The sequence below is a fragment of the Manacus candei genome, unplaced genomic scaffold (assembly GCF_025592945.1).
Source record: "Manacus candei isolate 608988 ecotype Guabito, Panama unplaced genomic scaffold, ASM2559294v1 h1tg000049l, whole genome shotgun sequence".
In the NCBI taxonomy this organism is placed as follows: domain Eukaryota; kingdom Metazoa; phylum Chordata; class Aves; order Passeriformes; family Pipridae; genus Manacus; species Manacus candei.
In genome coordinates this window covers 33,713,306-33,738,214 of record NW_026138097.1, presented here as the reverse complement: position 1 = coordinate 33,738,214, position 24,909 = coordinate 33,713,306, and the positions used below count along the sequence as shown (strand labels likewise).

The 24,909-nt window shown below is 36.7% G+C and overlaps 1 long non-coding RNA gene across 1 annotated transcript; it reads right to left on the bottom strand.

Moving 5' to 3' along the window:
* Positions 1–1,039: 1,039 nt before the first annotated feature.
* Positions 1,040–23,900, bottom strand: LOC127476290 (uncharacterized). Its single transcript, XR_007906532.1, has 3 exons — positions 23,740–23,900; positions 10,167–10,328; positions 1,040–1,213 (listed from the first exon to the last, which is right to left on the bottom strand). It is a non-coding gene; the product is annotated as an uncharacterized LOC127476290 (long non-coding RNA).
* Positions 23,901–24,909: the final 1,009 nt, after the last annotated feature.

The window sequence follows — 24,909 nt, the reverse complement described above, 5'->3', positions numbered from 1 at the left end:
CTTGCTCCTATCTTCTCTGAAAGGAAGGGAGAGATCAAGTGAGGCTCCTTCTGTGTCAAGTGTTTATTTGGCCATGCCAAATTCTCTTAACACAGCAAGGTGGCAGTTCATCTGTCTTCTCTATGCTTACTTATTGATATTCAGCTAATTCAGTTACTTACAGTAAAAGTTAGTTAGTCAAAGTTTTTTAAAAGGTACTGTGACTAAACTGACTTGAGGACAATATTCATGTATATACATAATATAGGTATATAATATTCATGTATCCTGTGATATTTTTGTTGCTTTCATTCAATCCTGCAATTTTACTTTTTGCTCCCACAGATTTTTTCACTGATGAGATACTTCTAAAACTTAGCAGTGTTATATTTTGTTATTTTAATGGTACAAATCAGTGATTTTATGTGTATATATATGTGTGTATATATTTTGTGTGTATATATACGCAAAAAGTAACATAACATTTTTTAACTAATTGTCATTTTTGTCCTACTGCTGGATGAACACTTTATCTACATTTGAGCCTAACAGCAACAGCAGCAATATAACAAATAAATAAAAGTAACTTCTTTCCAAATAAGTTTCATTATACATTTTCATGATCTAAATGTTCCAGACACCATAATTATTTTTTCTGGACTCTGAATACTATATAGAAAAAAATACTATTTTTTTCTATATTCTAATGAGATGTGAGAACTACATTAAATGAGATTACAAAAACATCTATTAACCTGAGCTATCTAAATTATAATTCTGAATTCTTTTCTCTAGATCTTTGCATGAAAATCTTAGCAGTAATGAAGAAATAGGTTTCTTTGGGTATTGCAGAAGGCATTTATAAATCACTGGAATGTCTCATGGAAAAAGTGTTCAAAAACTGTGACACACAGACCTGCCAGAAGTCCCAGTCTTAGTTTGAGATTAGAACCATAAGCGATAGAAAGCTCAATAGATTGCTGGAGAAATATCTAATTTTAGATGGAAAACAGCTGATTTTAATCTTTATCAGAATTACTTACTTATCTAGGCCAAAATTTCACAGGTAAACTGCAAGATACCATTATAATCTTTGAAAATAGGGTTCCATTTTCCTCACACAAGTTGTACGCTGATGACAGATACCTGACTCTGCAATTACTCCAGGTGACACCATTCTTCAAGCTTCTCTTAAAGTATTTTCAGTGTTACATGTCCAGATACACAGAGACAGCTGTAAGGCAAGAGGAAATTTTAAAAGCTTTAAATATATAATTTCAATGAAAAAGAAAGGTGTGCTTATGAATTTGAGGTTCAGATTCCTTCTGCACAAGGATGTGAGCAGGCAGCTGCCTGATCGAATGTGAATAACCTCTGACTGGCACCTGAGCTTTATAAAGGGGTTTTTCATTTCAGCCCAAATTTGTATCTATCCAGTTCTGAGTACAGGCAGATTAAGTTCATATGCATCTGCAAAGGAATTAAGAAGAAAAATGGAGAGAATACGGCTGCAAAGAAGGTAAGAAGAAGATGATGGCAATGACTTGGACTGGGTCTGTAACCTCATTTAAAAAAAAAAAAAAAAGGTTTTTTGCAAATAATACCTGAAATTTTCATTCCAAGTTATTGTAAAAAATAGCATTTTAAAAACAAAGCTCAGAACCTAACAAAAACAATTTAGCTTTTCCTTACAGCAGTGAGTTTATTGGTTGATTTATTTATTCAGTTGTTAATTATATCTGTCTCCCAGGAAGAGGCCCATTGAGACAGATATCTGCTTCAGGACATCCTGGGGCTAAAAATACACAAGGCACACATCTTTCTGTCGGAGAAAAATCAGTATATTTTCTTAAGAAAATGAAAATTCACATTTCCTAGAGCATTATGAACCTCCAAGGGCTAAAGAAATCCTGGTAGAAGAATAGCCAAAGCTAAATTACACGTCAAATATTATGATCACTATTCGTGCAGTAACTTTAATGCCAAAACAATATTAGTTCTGGTTTATATGTATTGTTAGACATTTCAACAGCGCCTGAAATAGACAGAGGCAACAAATCACAGAGATGTAATGGGTAAAAGACATTCCCCTGGCTTTAATGAATCCCACCACAGCCTTTAGAAAAGTTCACGATATTGAGTTATTTTGTCACTATTAGTTACACAGCTAATGAAAACTTGTACACTGCTGAAGTTTGAGTTACAAAGAAGACAGATCCTGCAAGACTTGGATGTATTCTGCATATCTTTTTCTTTGTGGTCTTCATTAATGCAGGTTTTTAGACTCCATCAGAATTCTTAATTAAGAAGCAAATCCTAAATCATCCCTCGGGCCTTCCACGTTCTCAGTGTTCTCAACCCTTTCCTAACCATGCCCCAATATCAGGGGTGCAGAAGATAGCTACTGTTGGAGAAGGTTCTACCACCTTCATCAGAGTAAATTTCAGTTTTGTTATGTTATTCTCCATTGTCTATTTCTAGGCAAAGCAAATTTGTTTTCATGGACTGAAGAAAGTAACCACATAGGTAAAGGATTCTTAGTGTTATATATCTGCATTTTACCTATTTCCCTGGATAGAATTGAGATAATGTTTTCCTACTCAGTGTCTTAAAATATTAATTATACTGCCACAAAATTTTCTATTATAAAACAATTGAGACGTGAATTGAAATGTATTCTGGCTTCCTCATTTTATGGGTTATATGATAATGCACAATAGAGGCCATGACCATATCTTCAGTTCATTTAAATATATTTGGTCTTGTTGACTGCATTACATATGAGTGCTATACCTATGTTCTTCAACTGATCCTCCAATGGGATGACTTTTTAATGTAATGAGACCCTTTTTTTATCTAAGACTCAGAGCAACAAATATGACAGAAAGAGCTAAAACTGATCAATAATTCATGTTTATTTTCTTTAAACAATATCCAGATAAAAGTCAATCACAATTACATTTTCTGTCATCTACCTAATTTCCTGTAATTTTCCTGAGAGGATTCCTGAAGAATCAGATATTTAGATACTGCTGATATTTTTAATTTTCTATCACAGAAAATCCATAGGTTTTCTTTACCCTCTTTAAAACAAATTTTGTACAAATAAATTTGCTATAAACACTATTATCTAGCAAAATGTAATTTTTTTAGCTTATCATAAATTCCCATTTATGCTGTATTTTTGCTAAAATATTAAACAAAAATATAATTTCCCACTAACTGATAGAATTTTATCTGTGTGCTGTACTTAAAAAAGGGTGGTTTGATTTGTGAAATAAAATATTTAAAAGATAAGAGTCTAAACTAAATTTTCAGATCCTTATGTAAAGCCTCAATTTTTCAGTTCCATAAAACTGAGGGCAGAGGAATTTCTGAAGGCATGAGACTTTCTGAGGGTGGAAATAAGAACACAAAATAACTCTGATATGTTTACCCTACAGTCTTTTTTAAGAAGACACTACACTTATAAACTCTATTTTCATTGTGTATTTATGGTAACAGATTTGTTGCTTTTGCACTTCTCACACCATTGCAACAGTCATCTTTTTTTAAATCTGGGTCAAACTTTACAATAGTCTGAATTTTTCTATTAACGCAGCAATGCACTTGTATAGGAGCACCATATAAATCCAACTAGTCATATGGAACAATACCTAAAGACAACCTTCATGCAAATCAATAGTTGTGGGGTGATGACCCAGGATGATTACACTAGTCCTAGTCCTAGTCAGGCCAACCAGCATTAGCATCTTAGAATCCAGTTTTTGTATTAAAAAATGCCTGACACTTAGGCCTGTGCATGACATTAGGTTTCTACTATATCACAGAAAGGACTGAAAAGGCCCTTCAGTCCTGCCTTTGCTCAAACATCTCTCATTTACTAATTCTTTATTATTATCTGATATCAAACCACAACATGTCTTGTATAAAATTTTCCTTCCTAAAAATCCCAAACAACCCATGAGCTAGATGAGGTCATGTTTCCCAAATATATTACTCTGCTAACTCTAAAGCTAAGAGATCCATTTTGCCCAAAAGGGTACTGAAATCAAGGTCACAAATCTTGCTGAGCACTAGGAATACTGTACAAAGCTTTCTTAGACTGTCTAGGAAAGTGTTCCTTAAATGCTTCTGGCTCATTTACCATCTTTGGAGGAAAAATGTCAAGATGGATGAGGTACCAAGGTGATGTGCCAACCTTATTATAAATGTATCTGTAAAGTCATGAAAGTGGTTGTTAAATGATCCATTTTCAGCCTTAAGAGCCAGTTCAGACAAAGAAGAGCAAAAGAAGTCCCTTACCTTTTAAACCAAAGATCAGGGAGAGGGATGAAACTAGTGCTTTTCTATTTATATATTAGTGCATTAGCCTTCCATACTGGATAAAATTCTGTTAATTATACAGAGACCTTGAAGGCAATTGTTTCTAACAGCAAATTCACGAAGAAAGCAGAATTATTTTAAATACACTTAAATCAGAGTGTCTGTAGATAGTTTAAGAAATGCCATACAAAATACATCTCCTTTCAGAGAAAAAACTCTCTTCAAAATATTGTAACTAAAAATCCATCACAAGATTGAATGCATGCTAAGGAAAGAGAAGGTATAAACAGCTAATAGATAAAAAGTGGAAAGAAAGACTGCATGAAGTTCACATAAATAAAACCAACAAAATAACTAAACTCCTGCATCTGTGCAACTGAGGAAAATCAAGCCAGGCATTGCTGAATTTCTTTGAGTATTAAGTAGTATGCAATTAGGAAAGAAACAAATAGATGAGGAAATTGCATTTTAATGCCTTTCTGTGTTAATAAAAAATATATATGACAAGCAGAGTAACTATGAAAGACACATGGGATAATGAAAGGCAATGACAGAAATGAAGCTGTGACGTCCTCATTATTAGCATTACCATGAATGTGTGGGAAAGCTATATATTCTTTTTCTTTCAGGAGAGCATTTTGACAAAGGTGACAGTGATTTTTTTTTTTTTTTTGAAGTCAAGTGCAATAGAAAAGGTTGAAAATTCACCCTGAATTTTCTCCCCTAATAAGAGAAGACATATATTTTCAGCAGTGGCACATGAGATTTCAGGAGCTCATAGAAGGGAGGTTTTCATAGTGCCTCACTTCAAGCACCAAACTTTAGCACTTACATTAGCATGATTGGCTTCCTAGATTCCCTGTGTAATTAATGAAGATAGATAGACTCCTCCAAAGGGTAATTCAGAGCAAGAGCCCAACCAAGGTGACCTGAATTACTCTCCACGGGAGCATCTCTCTCTGACTGCAGAGGGAGTTCAGACCATTTCCCACTCAACTTCTCTGGATCATTAAGGTACCTTAAGTGAAAATCCTTGAATATCTCCCCCACCCCACTGTAGATGATCAGACGCTGGACTGGAGGACACAGAGGAGCAACATGCAACTGACTGCAAATACAAACAGGAGCAAGAGGGAAAGGTTAGGGAAGGGATTGGAACAAAATCTTCTTCAGGGGATCAAGTGAATTCCCAAACTAAATTCTTTATTCTTTGGGTCTTATCTTCATCTAGGAGGAAACAAACCAGAGAAATTAACTGTGGACTGCCTCCTGTTTTAAGGGGGCAAGGAGAGAGGGACTCTGTTGGAAGTCAGATTTTCTATAGGGATGCCTGGAATTCCTGGCGATGGGTAGTGTCTAGGGCCCAGACTGTTGCCAGGTTGTTGCAAACCATCTGTGAAAGAGAGGTTCCTACAAAAAATTTGCCCTTGATCCATTAAATAAGATCTATATCTCAGACAAAGGTCTCAGAGACTGTAGAATCTATTTGATTTTGTGCCTGTTTAAAACACGCGTTTCTTACACTTGTAACCAAGGGTGAGGACATTTCATTTGCTAAGTAAACTTAGATTAGATGCATCCTCTGAAACTGTTAACAGTTCTTGTAACTATCTTTGCACTGTATTCATCTTAGGGTACCTTTAAATGCAAGGGAAGACATCCTAAAAGGACTTGGGGATTTTCTTCTCTGGGAAGTATTTAGAACTTACTTGCCAAGTGCTGCAATCAGCAGCATTTTCTTTCCCCATATATTGCTATGAAACACAGGTATAAACCAGCTCTGGCAGGGATGATGGAGCATTCTCTAGAGAAGGCATAAAACAGAAAAATCTGCTCAAATCCCACTCACCATTCCCTTTCAGTTCAATTGCAGAAGCTCCCTAGAGCACTGTAGGCCAATTCTATACTGCTACTTCAGCAGCAGTGCCAAGTTCATATCCAGCTTTGCCAGCTAAGCAGCTTGAGACAGTTACATCTGCATTGCCTTAACCTATCTCTTGCTCTCATTAGCTGTGCTTCCTCTGTGCTTCACTTGAGGCAACTTGACCTCTCCAGCTATCCTACAGTCCGTGTCCTCTATCTGTCTGATAGGCTCTCCTAGCAGATATATGTTCTGATCTGACTTGTCCCAGGAGCCTTGTCTGCCTCAGCCTATTAGCATGTATACAAAATATGGTGCTAAGGAGCCTGCTATTTGCAGAAATGTGGAGCAGGTCCATGACAGTCATTTTAAGCACTGGATTGTTTCTGTGCTTTGGATGACACACTGGGAGTTGGAGGTCTCTTGGTTCTTTCTCTGTTTTGCAATCAACAACCACTATAGTGTCCCTGAGTGGGAAACATCCTGCTTAAACCAGTGACAGGCCTTTAGGAAATTGCCCCATATGACCAGATTATAGCTGGAGTCTTCTCTTAGAAGCCCAATTCCAGCACTGGCAAGGCAGCAGCTTTGAAAGAAGAAAGCCACTGTCAATGTCAGAGTAACAGAAGGAAGTAATCAGTCATATGTTCTTCCTACCCAGTGAGTGTCAAATGTATTGTCATTTGCTCAGTGCACTTGGCCTGAGGGTGGCTGCATCTCTGACAGAGCTTCTTGGAGAAGGGAAGAGTGTGTTGAAGTAATTCAAAGTGATCCTGACCATCTGGCAGCTTTGTGGACCTTCACTAGAAATCTCTCACTGAGTCAGTGAAATCTCCTGATCTCTGTTCTTGATCCATGGAGAAAGTCTGGCTTGTAGGCCTGCAAGGACACAGGTTTTTGAGTACCATCTTCACAACAATATTCCAGCATGAATTTCCTGGCCAGCCCTCCTGCACCATCCTTGGGGCACAAAGTAGATACTTTCTTCTGGACCTGACTCTCAGGCTCTAACACCCATCTGTGTTTCACTCACTCCTAATGACATCCTTTGGAGATCGAGGTCTTCCTTAATGTCTCGCTGAATAAAGACTGATGGATCACATCTGGTGTGAAAAAGGTCTGGCTCTAAGGTACGTCTCCTGAGTCTCTAACTGTGGAACACCTGTGTCCTCCCCATCTGATTCTTGACTAAGTCCTGGAATGCTTCTTTCTTATGCTCAAGGTCTTTAATAACTATGGAGTCTTTAGTGCCCAACACAGCTGTCCAGCTCCTATAAAACTAGAGCGATTCCTGACAGATGAAAGACCTGTCCCCCAAAGATGGCAGAGGCTAAACTACCTGAGCAGTGGAGTGGGAGATGCAAAGACAGTGGCATTTAGTAAGACTGCAACACTGCAGCGATTTGTTTGGAGGAGAAAGAAGCTGATAAGGTAGCAGTCACCTCTGTACTACTGAAAAGGAGAAGATTCAGAAATCTAAAGTACCTACCAAGGGAGGCAGTTGCTTCATGCTAGAGCGAAAGGTAACACAACACATGACTTCATATATAAGATAATGTCATTACATAGTTACGCCAATAAGTTTCTTTCCTGGTTGCCACTCCAAGAGGTCTATTTGAAACTTTGCTTTAAATGTCGGAGTAAAACACTCTTGCATTGTGACTGTCTATTGACTAAGGTGATCATTCTTTTGGATGTCATGTCTTTAGCTTACATATTAAAATGTAAAAGGCTTTTAGAACATATCTATCCTTCTTAGCAGAGAACTGCCTACCTTTTATTTCTTCTTTCCTATTGTTTTTCTCTGTATTTTGCTCACTGCAGATGAGACAGAATAATTGTATGTAATTATGGCAGGTTAGCTTTTGCAAACTGCCAAATTGCACACCCAGCTGCTCACTCACTCCTCCTTCTCAGGGGGGAAGAAGGAGAAAAAAGGATAAGAAAGCTCATGGGTCAGATAAAGATAGGAATATCACTTACCAATTACCTTCATGGGCAAAACAGACTCATTAATTAATTTATTTGTTACCAATTTCCATTTTGTCTATTGTGGAGCCAGATGTAACTGGCTGTGTTTGCCACAAGGCAGCCCATAACCTCCTCCCACAGAGGTCATCCTTGCAGTCCCTCTGGTATCAAAACCTTGCCACATAAAACCAATTAAACAATACTAAAATAATAATTAACACTGCAACTTGCACATTAAGGTGAACGCAATCAGGTCTGATATACCTACCTAGGGTTTTAATTTGGTCCCTGTGCTATCTTTTGGTTTGCATCACATACTGGTCTCAAAGAACATGAACTGGATTCTTTTGGGATGAGATTGAACTGGAATACTTGAACAATAAACTTTAGCAGCAAAACAAATACACTCCAGATGTGAGAGAGAATTCAGTCTATGCAAACAGTCCAGGGCTGGTCTGAAAAAAAAACATCCTAAAATATATATAGTCCAGGAATCAGATCCCCAGCTCCAACTCTCTTGCCATCCACATCTGCTCTTACTAGCCTACAGTATTTGGCAATGTAAGTATAGCCAATTTTGTGTGCTAAATGTAATATTTTTTAAAAAAATTATTTCTAACTACTTCTTTTTGGTGTTAGCTTTTCCATTATCACAGTATTTTCAGGCAGTTTTTTCCCTCTCTCACCTATATAAACAGAACAGCCTCCAAATTAACTCAAGAGTCACACTGCAGGAAATTTAAAGGGGACACTTCTCCTTTGTGTATTACACATGTCATTGTCACACTTGTGTCCACCAGATATACGCATTGAAGGTCAGGAAATGGAGGTACTAGGGAATCCGTAATACAACTTAAATGACGTTTCCTAGTCAATACTGTAGAAGAGAGGCAGACACTGATAAGGAAGGAAATCTCCCTCTGCATTAGAAATGCACTGAAAATCCCTATACACCTTTCCCCAAAACTATAGCATAGTGTAACATTTAGGGAGTGATGTATCAATGTTCTCATTATGTTCCACATGTCTGTACAAGAGACATCCACAGTCCATCTAAGAGACTAAATTAGTATGCTCAGTAAATGAGTGTTTATAACACAGTAGCACCTGGAGGTCTCAATTAATTATCTCTATTGTGTTATTCACTGTATGAATTCACTGTAAAACACAGTTCTTATTCTAAATACCTTAATATCTTTTCTTGTGTCCTAATTTCTCTTTCATGCAAGCTGGAAGGAATAGAAGTAAGGCAAAAATAAATTCTGAAAATCTGAAAATTAAGTTCTGAAAATCTAAACCCCTTCTCAAATAAAAAAGAAAAAAAAAAAAAGGAAAAACTATCAATTTTGTCAGAAGCATTTGTGTGCTACTTCCTGGTACTAATACTAATACTATAGTCATTCACAATGAGAGAAATGGTATGAATACTTTGTAGGCAGAGATTTCCTGAGGCTTTTCAGAGGCTTTTTCATTTGATATACTCTCTAGCTTTCCCGATAAGAACAAATTTACATTGCAGAAGCATTTTAATGAATTTCAAAGATACAGCATCACTGGAAGAAACTGTTTAGCAACGTTAAAAAGGTATGGGAACTAAATGTGAGATACGGAAAGGATCTTATTTCTTTGTTTTGTATAGTGACAGGTTTTGTTCAAGGGATACCTAGAAACTCCTGAAAGCACTGCTGCTACTCCTGTCAGTGAAGCAACCAAACCAACTGAAACCAAACCTAGTTGCCTACAGGGAAAAAAAAGTGAAGTAGATGAATGCATAATGAAATATATGGCAAGAACTACGTGACTATCTGAAAATGAAGAAAGAAGAAACATTCACAGCTGAAGATTAGAGAAATGTAGACAAAACAAATTCAAATCATTGCTGTCTGTAAAGTTAGCCTTGAATTAAACCTTTTATTGTATCAACTTATCTTTCACATTTAAACTCATTTATTAAACTTGGTGTATTCTGACACTTTCCCCACACTAATCCAGTAACCTGCTCTTCCTGTAGCCCTTGTTGAAAGCTTACCTCTAGAGAGGCCAGAAGCCTTTCAGAAGCAGCTTAATGGAAAGATGGGTCACTTTCAGCACGGTTGATGGTGGCTGCTGATGTCACCAGGAAATCTCAGGAGGGCTGAGCAATTTTCCAGTTCTCAGTGCACGGGATTTTCTCTGGATGGTGCTTACCAGGCTGGAGACAGAAAAAGGATTCAACCTTTTGTTGGGAAGTGATGCAAGAAAGGTTTTACACATTTAAAAGACCTTAATATTAATAACAAGGAAAAGAAGGGGAAAACAATTACATTTGCAAAGAAGTCTCTTAAAGACTTCACTCTTTCCATGAGAAATTTGACTCCAAGGTTAAATAAAATTCTAATTTTGAAAGATCTTTAATGTCTTACCAAGACAGGCATGTTTTCTTGGCCTATGCTTTTAAACAATATAGCCCTTAGTGGTTCTTATTAGTCTCCAGCTCTGAAGTATCCCAATTAGAGACCTAACACTTGGGCAAAAATGAAAAAGAATACTGCTTTCTTTGCAGACAACCTCTTTTTAAGTGGATAATTAAGATTTCTTTTTTTTTTTTTTTTTTTTTTATTTTTAACAAAAGGCTACAAAACACCTCTGTCTGCTCCCTTTCTTTTACAGTAAATATTTTGCCTTTTCTTTATGGCTTTATTAATATAATAAGCAAATAAATTATACAGACCCAGCTAGCTTGGGGGTTCAGGGACAAATCCTTCTTATTCAAATGAGACAACAGCTTATATATAGGTTAACAGGTCACACCATGTGACCTTAACAACCAATCACCATGGGTACTTCACTGCCCACGTGTGGGAGTACTTTGGGACTTCATTTCTCAGGATACTTCATCCAGCATCCTTCCTAAAACCCAACTGCTACATTTCTTAAGCCAAAACAAAAAAAAACAAACAAGGAGAGTTGTACTACAACCTCAAAGACAAGGCCTATAATTTCCCACAAATATGGATGATTTAGATCTAGATCATATACTCAAAGCAGTTGGAGAGATCCGGTGACCTTAAGTGCAGAAATGGAGGCCCAGGCCAGTAACTCTTTCTTATACAGAAAAAAAAAGAAATAAAAATTTGCAGAAAATCAGTAGAGAAGATTGGTTATTATGTAGGATATTTATAGGAGACATGAATATGAGAATCTGAGAAGAGCCACTAGCACTATCTACACGTGAATTACTCCACAAGGTAAGTCAATATAATACAGTTGATTTCAGCCAAATTATGCTAGGTCATGATAGCTGCCGAGTCAACCCTGCAGGCTGACTACCTGCCTACCAACTTACCAACTGACAGCTTTATCAGAAATAGAATAATGCTTTTAAAGAGATACAATAATCATTAAGAGATTATTAATTTCCTTCTCTCCTCTAGTGAAGGAAATGCAAGGCCTGGGAGTTTTCTAAAGCAGAGATATTTCAGGATGGGCAGCAGAGCCAGTGTAATGGAAACCAGTGAGGTGACAGTGGTGGCATCATGGCATTCACAATTTTCCTTAGCTTATAGTAACAAACCAGTTGTCATTCAGTGCGTAAAGGTTTGGGCAGACTGCTCAGAACTGTGTCTTTATATTATCTACTGCATTTGTCAGCAAGGTGTCCAAGATCTTCTCAGTTTTGGGAGTAAGTGGGAACATAATGATGGGCAAATGGTACTAGAACAGCACGGATATGGTATATTAGAGCTTTATTTTGATATATAATTATTTGTCTTCTATCTTTGACATATTACTAGAAACAAGCGAGACAGCAACATGTATCACAGTATATAGCAGCACAGGAATAGAGAGTCTACTGCAGGTTGCAGATGGATGATTGAGGAAAGAGATGAGAACAAATGTGCATCACTCGCACAACTGACAGAGCAGAAATGCAGACCTTAGCCTAAACTTGAAGGCAAGACCAAGTAGGTCAGTCAGTACGGTGTAATCTGAGCATATGCTGATATTCTCTGGATTTGTCAGAGATGGAAGATGTCTTTTGACTAGATCAATCAAATACCACTAGGGCAACAAGAAAGGATTCAGATCGGGGGAAAAAAAGGCAAAATTGACTTATGTTTTATTACTTATGCACTGTTTTTTTGGTTCACATGTTTTCTCCTGCATCTCAGTATTTCTTTATGTTTTTCTTTTGTGTACCATAGCAAATAGCCCATGCACTCAAAATGCTTAGATTTTCTTATCTTTGTGGTTTAAATATCACTGATGCACACAATTTTTCAATGATAAAAAAGATAAATTAGAAAATTGGCAAAATCACAGCTTCAGATAAGAAAAAAAAAACCAAACCAAAAACATTCAGAAATACAAAATCACTGAGGCTGAAGGAGTTTACTTTAAGGTTACAGCTATCTAGATTTTCTAAGACACCATTTTCATTCTGAAATCAAGTAATCAGTGGTTCCTGGGCACCACTACTGCTACTCCTATGTAGTTGTGATATCCCCTTACTAAAAAATCTTTCTTCGTCCCTTATGAGTCATCTGTGCCTCCTCAAAAAGGGATGAGAATGCATTCTATGACATTGCTATATGGCATTTAGAACTCTTATTGGTGAAATGTATGAACTATGATGTTTGTAGTTATGACAAAGAATAGAAACTGTATGACTGAAAGGGAAAGTGAACTAAAGGCTACTAAAAACTTATTGCAAATAAGTTGCAGTCTATTCTATTCTATCTTGTTTTGAAAACATGACCAGGAAGCAGAATATAGCATAAAGGAGGCATTGAAGCCATCTGGTCATTCAAGCCTGGACAGTGTTTTCCCAGAGGAAAAGAAATGTGAATATTTTGCACACGCTTTTGGGATGTGCGTATCATTATCTAGATTTGTCCAATCTAACACCCAGGACATGATAAACATGTATATGGTCTTCAACCCAATTTCCCAGAAAACCAAACCAAACCAAACCAAGCCAAACTAAGATAAGCAAACAATGCTGCAAAAACAACAGCAGCAAGCAAGACAGATTTTTGGTAAAATAATTAAAACATCAAAAATTAAAATAGATCAAATTGACATTCTGGTGGTTTTAAAGAATTTATTTCATACTTCAGTTTACACTCAATGTGTTACAGTGAGAGACGATAGGTTAGCTTTGGAAATATTTAAGCATCTGAATGTCTGTAACTGAATAGCTACAAAGAGAGGAGAGCATGAACTTGAAAGTGCTGTGCGGATGACTAGACAGGCTTATCATGCAGCTGACAATTTAGTTGCTACTAGTTAATCAGATTGTAGACTTTAACATAGACACTTGTCACTTTTTTGAAGTGGTAAGGGTCAATGAGTACGCAAAATTAACATCTCCTGAGACTTGTGCCATCATCAGTGGCAACTAAAGAACATGTCAATAACTGCCTATCAGAACATAAGTTTCCTGTACATGCCTCATATAGATGCAGCTGACAATTCAATGAAGTAGAAGCAGATGCAAAATGCTGGATTTTACCAAATGTATAGTGAAAGTTTCAAAAATTGATAAAGAATCCATTATCATGATTATTTTAACTAATACAAATATTGTTCACTACATTACAATGTTTTAGAGTACCCCATGAATTGCTTGCATATTGGTACAAATAGGTAGTTATATACCAGATAATTCTCCTGTTACTTGATGTGGCACTTGGAGTTAAAAACATGCTACCAGATCACATGGGACAAAAACATACAGGTGTGGTTTTGATAGCTTTGGTTACAGAACTCAAAACAGGCTATACACACACTTTTTCTCCATTAGAAGATATTGGTGAAGCCCAGAGTTGTTAGAAGCTTGGAAAACAGTTTTGTTTTGCTTTTTGTAGTTGTGAAGGCAGCAATCTCAATCCAATTCCGCTGGTGAAATTATTATAAAAACCCAACAACAACAAACTAAAAGACTTGGCTCTGCAAAGAAAATCATCCACTTTGTTAAAACTGAATTTCAAAATGTTCTGAATCTATTGCTTCTCTATTTCTCTTACAGAGGGATGAATGAAACACACAAGTACTGATGATTGGCTGGACTTGTTTGCAACAGCTGCAGGAGGAGTTGCCAAATCTGGTTTCATATAAGATAGCCTAAGTGCTTGATAAGCATTAAAATTCATTTCCATTCTTTAGCACACAAAAAAGTACACTATTGCCATAGAAAATATGACTAAATCCTTAAATGCTATATGCTTTTCTTGGTCAACTAGTTTCATGCTGTAGCAAGAGCTTAATGGACAAATGTCACCTCCTTCGTGGCTCATTTGACCTTGCTGTCAGATATTTTCCATGAACAATTGTTAACGTTTTTTCATAAAATGCTGCTAGAATCCTTCAAAAGCTTGGTGATAAATGCATCTAAATGTGTATCATAGTGGAATAATATCTTCCTTTGAAACCAATCTTCCATAGAAATCCCTCTCAGAACCAAAACTGAAAAAAAAATAAAAAAGAAACCCCACCTCAAACTAAATGCTCAGCTAAGAAGAAAGATTGTGTCACAGCTGTTATTTCCCTGTTTTATTCACAATTGCTTTTCTCCCTTCAGCCACCTGCTCTTTCTTTAGCATAGGAACATCAACTATTGAAAGATGGCCATTTCTGTCTTTGAAATCAAGGGCCAAACAGCAGCACTTAACCCTTTGGCAGGAAGCCCATGAGCTACAGTCTATTAAGATATATAAGCTAGTCCCATTTTTCTTTGTTCTTGCTCTATAAAAAGAAAGAAATTGCAGGCTGTGTAACACCTTGCGTGACACAGCCTTCTCCCACCTATGTGTCAATACATTCCACTGCTCTTTTCCCACACGCTTCAGAATACATTGTATTCTGGGGTCATTCAGAGCAAGCAAACTTGTTCAGATGGGAAAGTTGTCTGAAAACCTTTCATGTCCTGTTCTGATTGATTTACTGCATTTTTCGTTGTAGTAGCTGAATGGTCCTCAGTACTGTATGAAGAGAGGCGTTGAACTCTTTTTTCCACTCCTATCCAGTGTCTAGAGCAAGCTGGATTTTTCTTCGAACATGATGTACACACACCTACATCTACCCATGTGTATGATATCAGAGCAGATAAAATCAAGGAAATGTGCCTTGCACTTAAGACAGAAGCTGCAAAAGTCGTTATTTCTTACAGAAGGCCTTTTCAGCCTCCTACAAAGGAAAAATCCCTACTCTAGAAAACTTCTTTCTCCTAGGGGAAAGAAATCTGTTGTTGTGGTTGAGTAACCTGGTTAAATATTTGGGTGCCTTAGTTCTTCAGTTAGGCAATCCGAACATAAGGTTTTGAGTGTTTTGAATGAGTGAAGGGCCAGACATAACCTGGTGCTCGGTAGGATGCTGTCAGAAGCCAAAACCTTTGTGTCTGAGCTGCTGAGAGGAACTATGTTTTCTATGCTCTGGGCTTCCTGGGTTGGTATACCAAAGTCATTCTCTTTTCCACTGCTACCTGCTCAAATGCCATTAATTCAAAGGTAATTCCATTTTGCCTGTTTCTTTATTGCTAGCTCCCTGGATACTTCTATAAAAGTCGAAGTGCTGTTGCTAGGGAGATAATCCATTTCTGCTGATTAGTCAACCTTGCTGTCATAAGTGACTTTAGAGCTAAATTTTTCACCTGGACACTAGTCCTGGAGTCACAAGGACTGGGATCCCATGGCAGAGTAAGTGGAAATCCAGAAAAATAACACTGCCTATAAAATCAATACAATTTTTTAAAAAATTATGGTGAATTCTTTGGGAAAATCAGTGTAGAAATTAAAAAATTGAAATTTTTAAAAAAATCTGAGTCATTTAACAACTTTTAAAACTGAATCCAACCTTTAGTGACATTTGACATCACTAAGGAAATGAACTATCTTTTTTGGATATGTAGAATTCTTTCTATGCAACAAATTATTTTTCGGACTGGTTTTCTATTAAGACATTCTGACAGAATGGATTTTTAGTTTTATTTTAAAATCTATTCAGTTTTGAATGAGTCACTCAGTGCCTACACATAAGGGAATCTTGCAGTCCAAATACTATTTAAGACTCGAAATGAAACCATGTTTTATATCTCAATAGTGAACTATAATTACTTCAGTTTATAACTGTCAAGAAAAAAAAGGAAAAAGAAAAGGGAAGGTTTGGGAAGAGGAGGTTTGGGAAGGGAAGTTTTGGGAAGTTTTGGGAAGGTTTGGGAAGGTTTGGGAAGGTTTGGGAAGGTTTGGGAAGGGAAAGTTTGGGAAGGTTAGGGGAGGTTAGGGAAGGTTTGGGAAGGTTAGGGAAGGTTTGGGAAGGTTAGAGAAGGTTTGGGAAGGGAAGGTTTGGGAAGGGAAGGTTTGGGAAGGGAAGGTTAGGGAAGGTTAGGGAAGGTTTGGGAAGGTTTGGGAAGGGAAGGTTAGGGAAGGGAAGGTTTGGGAAGGGAAGGTTAGGGAAGGTTTGGGAAGGTTTGGGAAGGGAAGGTTTGGGAAGGGAAGGTTAGGGAAGGTTAGGGAAGGTAAGGTTAGGGAAGGTTAGGGAAGGTTAGGGAAGGTTAGGGAAGGTTAGGGAAGGGAAGGGAAGGGAAGGGAAGGGAAGGGAAGGGAAGGGAAGGGAAGGGAAGGGAAGGGAAGGGAAGGGAAGGGAAGGGAAGGGAAGGGAAGGGAAGGGAAGGGAAGGGAAGGGAAGGGAAGGGAAGGGAAGGGAAGGGAAGGGAAGGGAAGGGAAGGGAAGGGAAAAGAAGAAAAAGCAGCAGACTATTTTTTTCATCCATGCAGCAGATACTATTCACCCTTTATTTGGAAATCCACTGACTGACCACCAGAACTAAACAGGAAATCCAGAATTCAAGAATGTAGAAACAGTAGAAGATGGAAGCATATTCTGCAACCCACAAACAACTTAATTCATGCTTTTATAAACTCATTTAACAAGTTTAGATATGGAGTAAATGTCATTCTCTGTGTTAGGCAGTATATCTGGATCTCTGTCTCATTTAGACAGACAGAACAAGGCAACCTGTAAACTAAGAAATCATTTTTCTCCAAATCAGACAACTTAATTTCAGTAACCTGACAGAAATGTGTTTATACATTGTAGTTATTTACAAGAATCCAAATGTGCATCATGAATAGAAAGTAAGGAGAAATATGATAAATCTCAGGGCATAGCTATTGTTTTGGTCAATAGTAAAGTATTTTCCTTCTACCTTTTTTTGTAATTTCGGTAATGAGTGAGTTCAATCCCATTTTATAAGCTAAAAAATGAAGCTTTATTAATTTTATTATTTGTAATCTCATCATAACTTTCTGCTCTCCTTGCTCACCTAAGATGAAGGGGAACAGAATATAACACTCACTGTAAAGATGCTGTTATATTAAGCAGAATTGTTCTCTGCTAGTTGAAGAATAGGATTCTTCACAGTACTGAGAATGTTGCCCAAAGATTGCAAAACTGATCTATTTTATCCATCTTTTTGGTATTTTAAGAAAAGTTCACAGGGATCAACATTTATCCAGCAAGTAAGATGTTTAAGAGTTTAACATATTTGGCTTTTCTTTAAAGACATTTTACAGTCCCTGGAAACCAATATGCTTATCATTTTCCTCTCTGTATTGATCTGATGTTAAACTCCATTGACAGCAATAGTAATAGCTACAGAAATATCTGCTATTCTGCTTTATTTAGATGCCTTTGCATTGACATTTACTCTTAGTTAGTCAAATGGGATAAAGAAAAATTTCATACAGAAGACGCTTGTGACAGTTGCTCCACAATGAGATTAAAGCAAAACAGATGACACATTTTCCCAGCAAAGCATGATGCCATGTTTTATGATAATCCATTTTGTCGCAGAATACAATCAATGAAAGCTTCCTTTTTCACAAGAAACAGTATGAATAGAAGGTCTTAATTTTTTAATCTTCTTCCACTGTTTCCATGTAGAATGATGTAAAGAAGCATATTTGATGATTTTTTAAACAAAATAATAATTAAGCAAGAGGGGAAATGTGTCTATGTTTTTTATGCCTAGTCTGAGAAATTCAGTTAGATAAATTCAGTATTCAAAGCTTAGGTAAGCATGTATGTGAGATATCAAGAACACCTTTGCTGACAGGCATGTCAGCTAACAGTTAGTAATGATTACACTATTTTTTTAGAGTGAGGGAAAAAATTAATGCTCCTCATTAAGCATTAGAGGAGGAGGTGTGACAAAGCTTAGGAGGTCTATGTAGTAGTGACACACTACAAACAAGAACAGGTTAATTCCTATTAAATACAAGTAACAGATCCTTATGGCCTGTCAGTAATTCTAGTCTTGTTAAGAAGATGCTGGAATTGTTTCTTAGGTCTTTATTTTTATCTGGCATTTCAAAATGCATGTATATAACAGGCTGGAAGAATTATTTACCTGGTTTCTCTGTGTTTTTCCAGAACAGGACAAATATAAAGAAATTATTTGAAGGAACAGAAAGAAACATCTGCTATGTAAGTCTTAAAGGATATTTTTTTCTGGTTAAAAAGAAAAAAATATAGAGAAAGACTGGCAGCGGGAGATGTGTTTAAATAACGTGCTTAATTTATGTTTCCCCAGCCTGAATGACTGTGCATTTTAAACACTGTTCGGAGGTCCTTCAGCATGACACTGGATTTCAGTGTAATAAGTAATAGCTTCCAGTGCTGGCTTGATGAGTGACCTCTGTTATCACCTTAGGCAGCGCTCCACCTCCCATCGTTTATCCAGCCAATTAATAAACCATACAGGCCAAGGACTGTCTCTCATTCTGTGTGCCTGTTATGAGGGGGCCCTGTCTCTGTGGGAGGAAAGATGTATTACTGGAATAAAAATGCCAGTGATTCAATAAAAAAAAGTTGAAGAAGCAAAGGGAAAAACTTACCTGATAGACTGTGAAGAGTTTCTGAAATGGTTTGTTTGCAAGAAAGGCACTTTACATCAGGTAAACCAGTTAAAGAATTTGGATCAAATTTAAGAGATAGTACCAGCCAATTATTGAAAAGAAGAAACTATACTGAAATCTTTAAATACTGGGAACACTTAATTTTCTGGGAAAATTGTCAGGGAAATTTGCGTGTCGTTCACAGGCCAAGGGGAAATCAATCCTTTTCCTTAGCTTTTGAATTCACAATGGATGTGGGAGGCCCAGTTCCAATATATACATTTCCAGACTGAAGTTATAGCAATCACAACCCTAGTCTTGCAAGAAGTAACAGGAAATAACTCCTGTAAGGGAGTTAGGAATAATGCTTGTAAATTTACATATGTGCTCTTATTTAAAAAGGACAAGAATAAAATGAAAAGGTATTTTCTTGGAAAAAAAAAAGTGTTGCTTATCAATGTATCATTCAAAATTGGTTGATTTTCAAATGGACAAGCTATCAATTTTTATTTCTTTATTTTTGTTACTGTTTTTCAACAAGGAAACTAGGAAATCCCCAAGAATAAAATTTTCCCTAATTTTTTCTAACATATACAAAAGTAAAAAAAAAAAATTACAGAGAGAATCTTTGAATTTGTGATCAATTTTATTTGCAGATGAAAGACTTGAAGTTGGATGATTTCTGCTATTTTGTATGAAAATCATACTGGTTTACACATTTTTGCATACTTTGTAAAGTAGTGACAGTGACAATTTTTATTGATTTCACTTTCTGTTTTAAAATTAACTGTGTTTGAAGTTTTCCTTTGACCATCCCAACTAATTCCATTTTGGTTCATATGGAGAGATATTGGATTAATTTTTTATGAAACTATATCTGAAGATGTGCCCTTGGAGTATGTTCACTTCTACTAGTAATCCTACCCATGGAATCAGGCTAGAGCTAGTCCAAAACTAAGAGGCAAAACACACATGGTATGGGTGTTGTATTCTCAACACTGACTTTTTTCTGATCTTAGTAGGTAACATGACTTGTCACTGTAAACATAAGCATAGATGATCATTACAAGTCAATAACCCCAAGCCATAAGATTTTAATATTGTTGACAGAGTTATAAATAACTGTAGAAAGGCTGCTGGAGAAGACTATGAAACATGAGGACCTACTACCATATGTAGTGCTAATCAGAACTCCAATAGTGCTACAACTGCAATAACATGCTTACAGTATTAACTTCAACAAAATATTTGTAATCATAACACCAAATAATAAAATAAAATTGAAATTAAAATTACTAATACCTTCATGGATTTTAACATTTTCTGTGACATTTCCATAAAAACAGATTGAATTGAAACTGTAGCGACTTACCCAGAGTGTTTATCACAGTTCTTTTCCATCTGCTAAACCTAGAAGTTGTTTATGAAAGAACTGTAGTTCTAACTATTCACAGTCCTTTAAGAAATTGTAATTTCGGGATTGGATTCACAACAGGTAAGATGAATAATAAATTAGAAGTGTGTTCTACTACACATTAATGGCTTGGCTGGCTAATTCAATTGTACAACTTTAACCTCTGCCAGACTGGAGGTGGTAATCTACCAAACATGAAAAACTAACTTCAAACACGTTGCTCAAATAGTAGAAACTGTAGGATAAGTCACAAACTGAAACTGAAAATTTGCTCTTACCCTCGAGAAATTAATCAATTGAGCGTCTTTGAGACTCCTCTTTCTATATCTCAATGGATGAAACTCATCTCTCTTTAAAATATCAGTAGTCCAACTCTCCACTGTCTTCAGTTTTGTGAATCCTTTATATCTCCACAAAATGAACAGATATTTTAGCCATTCATGATTCATTTGTGCTGCCCTAGCTGTGCAGAAATACCATAAAGGATTCCCCATTTTCCAGTAAAATATAGAAGTTTTGGTGTTCCCTAATCCATGCATTCGAAAGTTTACTCTTCTTTCTTATAGAATGTTTAACTTTTTAAAACCTTTAAAATTATGAACTTGCCCTCATAGTTTGAGGGGGGTCTGAGTTATACAGTCTGGGACTTTGGGTCTCTATTCTGTTCCCAGACATGCATGTGAAAGAAGCAGGGATCAAGAGACTCTGAAACAGTGCGGATTCTACCTGTTTGACAAAGCCCGTGTTTGAAGGGGGCTAACATAATGACCACAAGTTATGTCATCATGCTAGACTATGTTATAGATACAGACCATTGTTAACATTAAGAGTCCTGCAACATCACAGCAAAAGCTGCATGAAATCACTAAGAAGTTTCCTGTAATTAGCTAAAAGGCACAGATGAGTTTCCAGAAGAATAACTACTTGGGTTATTTTAACATCTGGTAATTAAGTGGAGAAAAGTAGTGGTTTCTTGTGGGAAAATATTTTGCCTAATAATCTTAACCACAGCAACCTAGTCACAGCATTTGGATCAAATTGCAGAAAGGATTTAAAAGAACTGGCAGCATTTTATTTCACATACTGATATCTGATCTGCATTTCTTTTTCTGCATCATGTTCTTCAGAGCATTGTGGGAGCTTTAGTACGTGGAGACAATAGGGTTACAAAGATACACAGTAAAAGCAGACTCACTTACACTGGGACCGTCAGAGGGGGGAAGTGAACCGGAGCTCACAGTCTTATTAGAAACTACATACGAATTTTCACTCTTATGGTCTTTGCCACTGGTTTCAACTGTGCTCCACATTTTATTTAGAATTCAAATTCTTAGCCCTACAGGATTTTCATACGATTTTATTTTTTCTATAAAAAGAAATGATGGGACAATAAATACAGTATATATGTGTACAGACTGGGTTTTACTGATATAACTGGCAGTTAGGTGGTAAAAGAGTGCAATTAAGAGAGTTGCATCAGCATGAAGCTGACATAATATACAGGAAATCAGTCCCGTTCTGGATTCATTTTAATGCACAATTTGAAAAAAGAGAGACAAGAATAAAAGTATGTTTATGACTTGCTGGTATAACCAGCACCTCCTACTGCATATAACTTCATTTGAGCAAATGCAAATGATTTATTCAGATACAGTACCTACATCTTTCTAGAAAATTCTTTTACAGTAATTCCATTTGAATGTAGACATCTGCTGAGAAACCATAAAGTATCAATTAAGCTTTCTCTATGTGTCATTTAACTGAAGTGTTTTCATCATGGACACGACCATTGCCTAATTCAGGATCAATTTGTATGCAAACCAAATCAATTTTTAAGTATTTGGAATCAATCACTTGAATATTGAAAGCTCCCCATATTTGAAATATTGAAGTTACCCATTCAGTGAGCTCCCTTCATACTGTGCACTGAATAAGGCAGGAGTTTTGTGAAAAAATGCTGTATGATTATGTAATTAATTCCGATGCAGATGTACAAAAGGAGCACTGGTAATCTTCACTGCAGCTTTTCCTTACTCGAAGCAGCTGGCTTTACAATTTTACCTTTCATATAGCAAAGCAGTGTTGCTGGTTTAATACAATTGCCTAGAGTTGTTCTTTTCTTTTTTTTTTCTTTTTTTTTTCAAGTGAGCAAAATAATACCTAAAAATATACTAAAGTATGTGGATGCATATTGTCTTCCATATTGATTAACAACAAGATTTATCCCAGAACAAGTCAGAAAACTGTTTTTTTTTTTTTTCTGCACAGAAAATATGCATTTTTTCATTAGACTCCCTGATGGATTTTTTTTTTTCCAATACAAAGAAACATTTCCTGTGACCCTTTTGATTTTCCAAGTGACATACACAGGCCTCTGCAACTTAAATTAAAGTACTTAAAAGTCATCCCTTTGCTATAGCTCCCTATAAAAAAAGACAGTGGAGAGAGAGGTAATGTAGTCCTGTGCTAAACCACTGTGTCTCTCTCTCACTGACATGTTACCTAGATAAATAAGACAGACGGTTGTGTTCCCAGCCTCTGCACATCAGCCTGACCCAGCCTAGAAGCCAAGTTCTCCTATGTACAGGGTTGTCCTATAGGTAATATATCCTTTGACTTTACAGCTTCTGTATTAAACCTGGTTTCACACAAAAACACAGACAACAAACAGCTGTCTGCACTTGTTTTTACCCGTAGGCACAATTCCTATATTTTGCTATATGCGATGCAAATTATACCTTCCTAATGCATTTCACAGCGGCTTATGACAGTAAAGGAAAACAGATCCAAGCATTCACTCTAATGTTCAGAAAAGGAAAATACTGCAGTAATTATATAAACTTCTTTATTATTTTCTACAACTACCTTTTTATTTTTGTCTCCTTTTCCTTCACAGCTCAAGTCCTGCCTTGTTCTCCTTCTACTCCTGTATATCCCTATATCATACCTTTTCAGACCTAACTGTCCATTTTTGTTCCCTTTAACCCTTTCTTTTTTTTTTTTTTCTAATAATTGTCCAAGTATGCTTTTCAGAAGTTTATGACTTTGCTCTTTGGAGCAGAGTTTCACAGGAACTTTTCTCTCCCAAGAAGATTTCCATCTAATAAGATGGATGTTGAGTGTTGAGTGGGAACTACACACTAAAGGAAAGCATCTGTGGCTGGCTGGCTTGCAGGGCTTACTCATTCTGTCCTTCTCTCATTCAAGTGTTCACATGCCAGCCAGCATTTTCAGAGGAACCACCAGCACTTCTCTCAGAAAGGGATCAAAGACATACAACTGCAATATACAGAAAGTGCTGGGAAGATCCCAACCTGTTTCTTCCAGTTTTCCTTTCTTTTGCCAGCATTTATTCTTCACTCCTCTGCCCTCTGCAGCTTGAGACAGTGGGGAGTTGCAGGAGTGTCCTTCAAAATAGACAGGATGATACTGAGAGAAAGTCTTCCTGGTCTGTCTGGCTGCTAATCTCCTGCTAATCTCTTGCCCTGACTGTGGCTAAGCAGGGGAAGAAGAAGACAAGAGTAATCTTTATGACTAATATCTGAAGCATAAAACTGTATGTTTAAAATGAAACAATTTCTCAGCAATGTGTCCAGTGGTGTTCCTACTGGTAAGGAGCTGCTTAAGTTCCATGAAACTTAAGCTTGAGTTGAGCTGAAAGGACAGGCATTTTATAGAAATAGCATCTGAACCAGAATAATTTTCTGGTTGATTTAGTATAACATTCCACTTTTTGAAACAGATTAATATTCTACCAAGTGGCTTTTAGCAGATTTGAAAAGCTATGAGTGCTTCCTGTCAAGCTGTCACAGAAACAAAGACTGGACCTTTTCCCACTGACAATTGCTCCTCCTAAAAGCAGCTTTTGGATGAGAAACAGACATCGTTTTGTTACATGTGTTCTGAATTTCATCAAAATAAAACAGAAATTAGCACAGAGAATTGGAATATTTCCCACCTCATACCTACATTCTCACTGCATCAGATTGCACTTGGATTATGATAGTTGCATTCAGGAATGAAGAACTGCTCCAGCTTCCCTTGCATTTTCATACAAGCTGCTTGTTGGGATGACAGGTGGGTGCAGAGCTGCTGCTCTCTTCTTAGCAAGTAGCTGTGATGAGTGGGAGAGCAGCTTGCCCCAAGGCTGACATTTTGGGAGATGCAACTTTCTGGGTGAGTGCTCCTGTGTATCTGAAGTAGGTCAGCAATATGCTGGGTTTGAGACTGAAACACATTGTCAAAGTTTATATTCTCTCCCTCTATCCAGAGAGTAAAAGCATTTACGTAATAGATCGTTGAGTTCAGAGACTATGAAGTTGCCTCTTGCACATTTTCATCTATATAGTAAAGGTAGCTTCTGTTAATAAAAGTTGTAAAACATACAAAATTGATGAACAAACTGTTTTTTTCCTTTTTTTTTTTTTTGCTGGAGAAAGCACATCTATTTTTAAATAAATTATATATCTGTTTTTCCTAAGAGA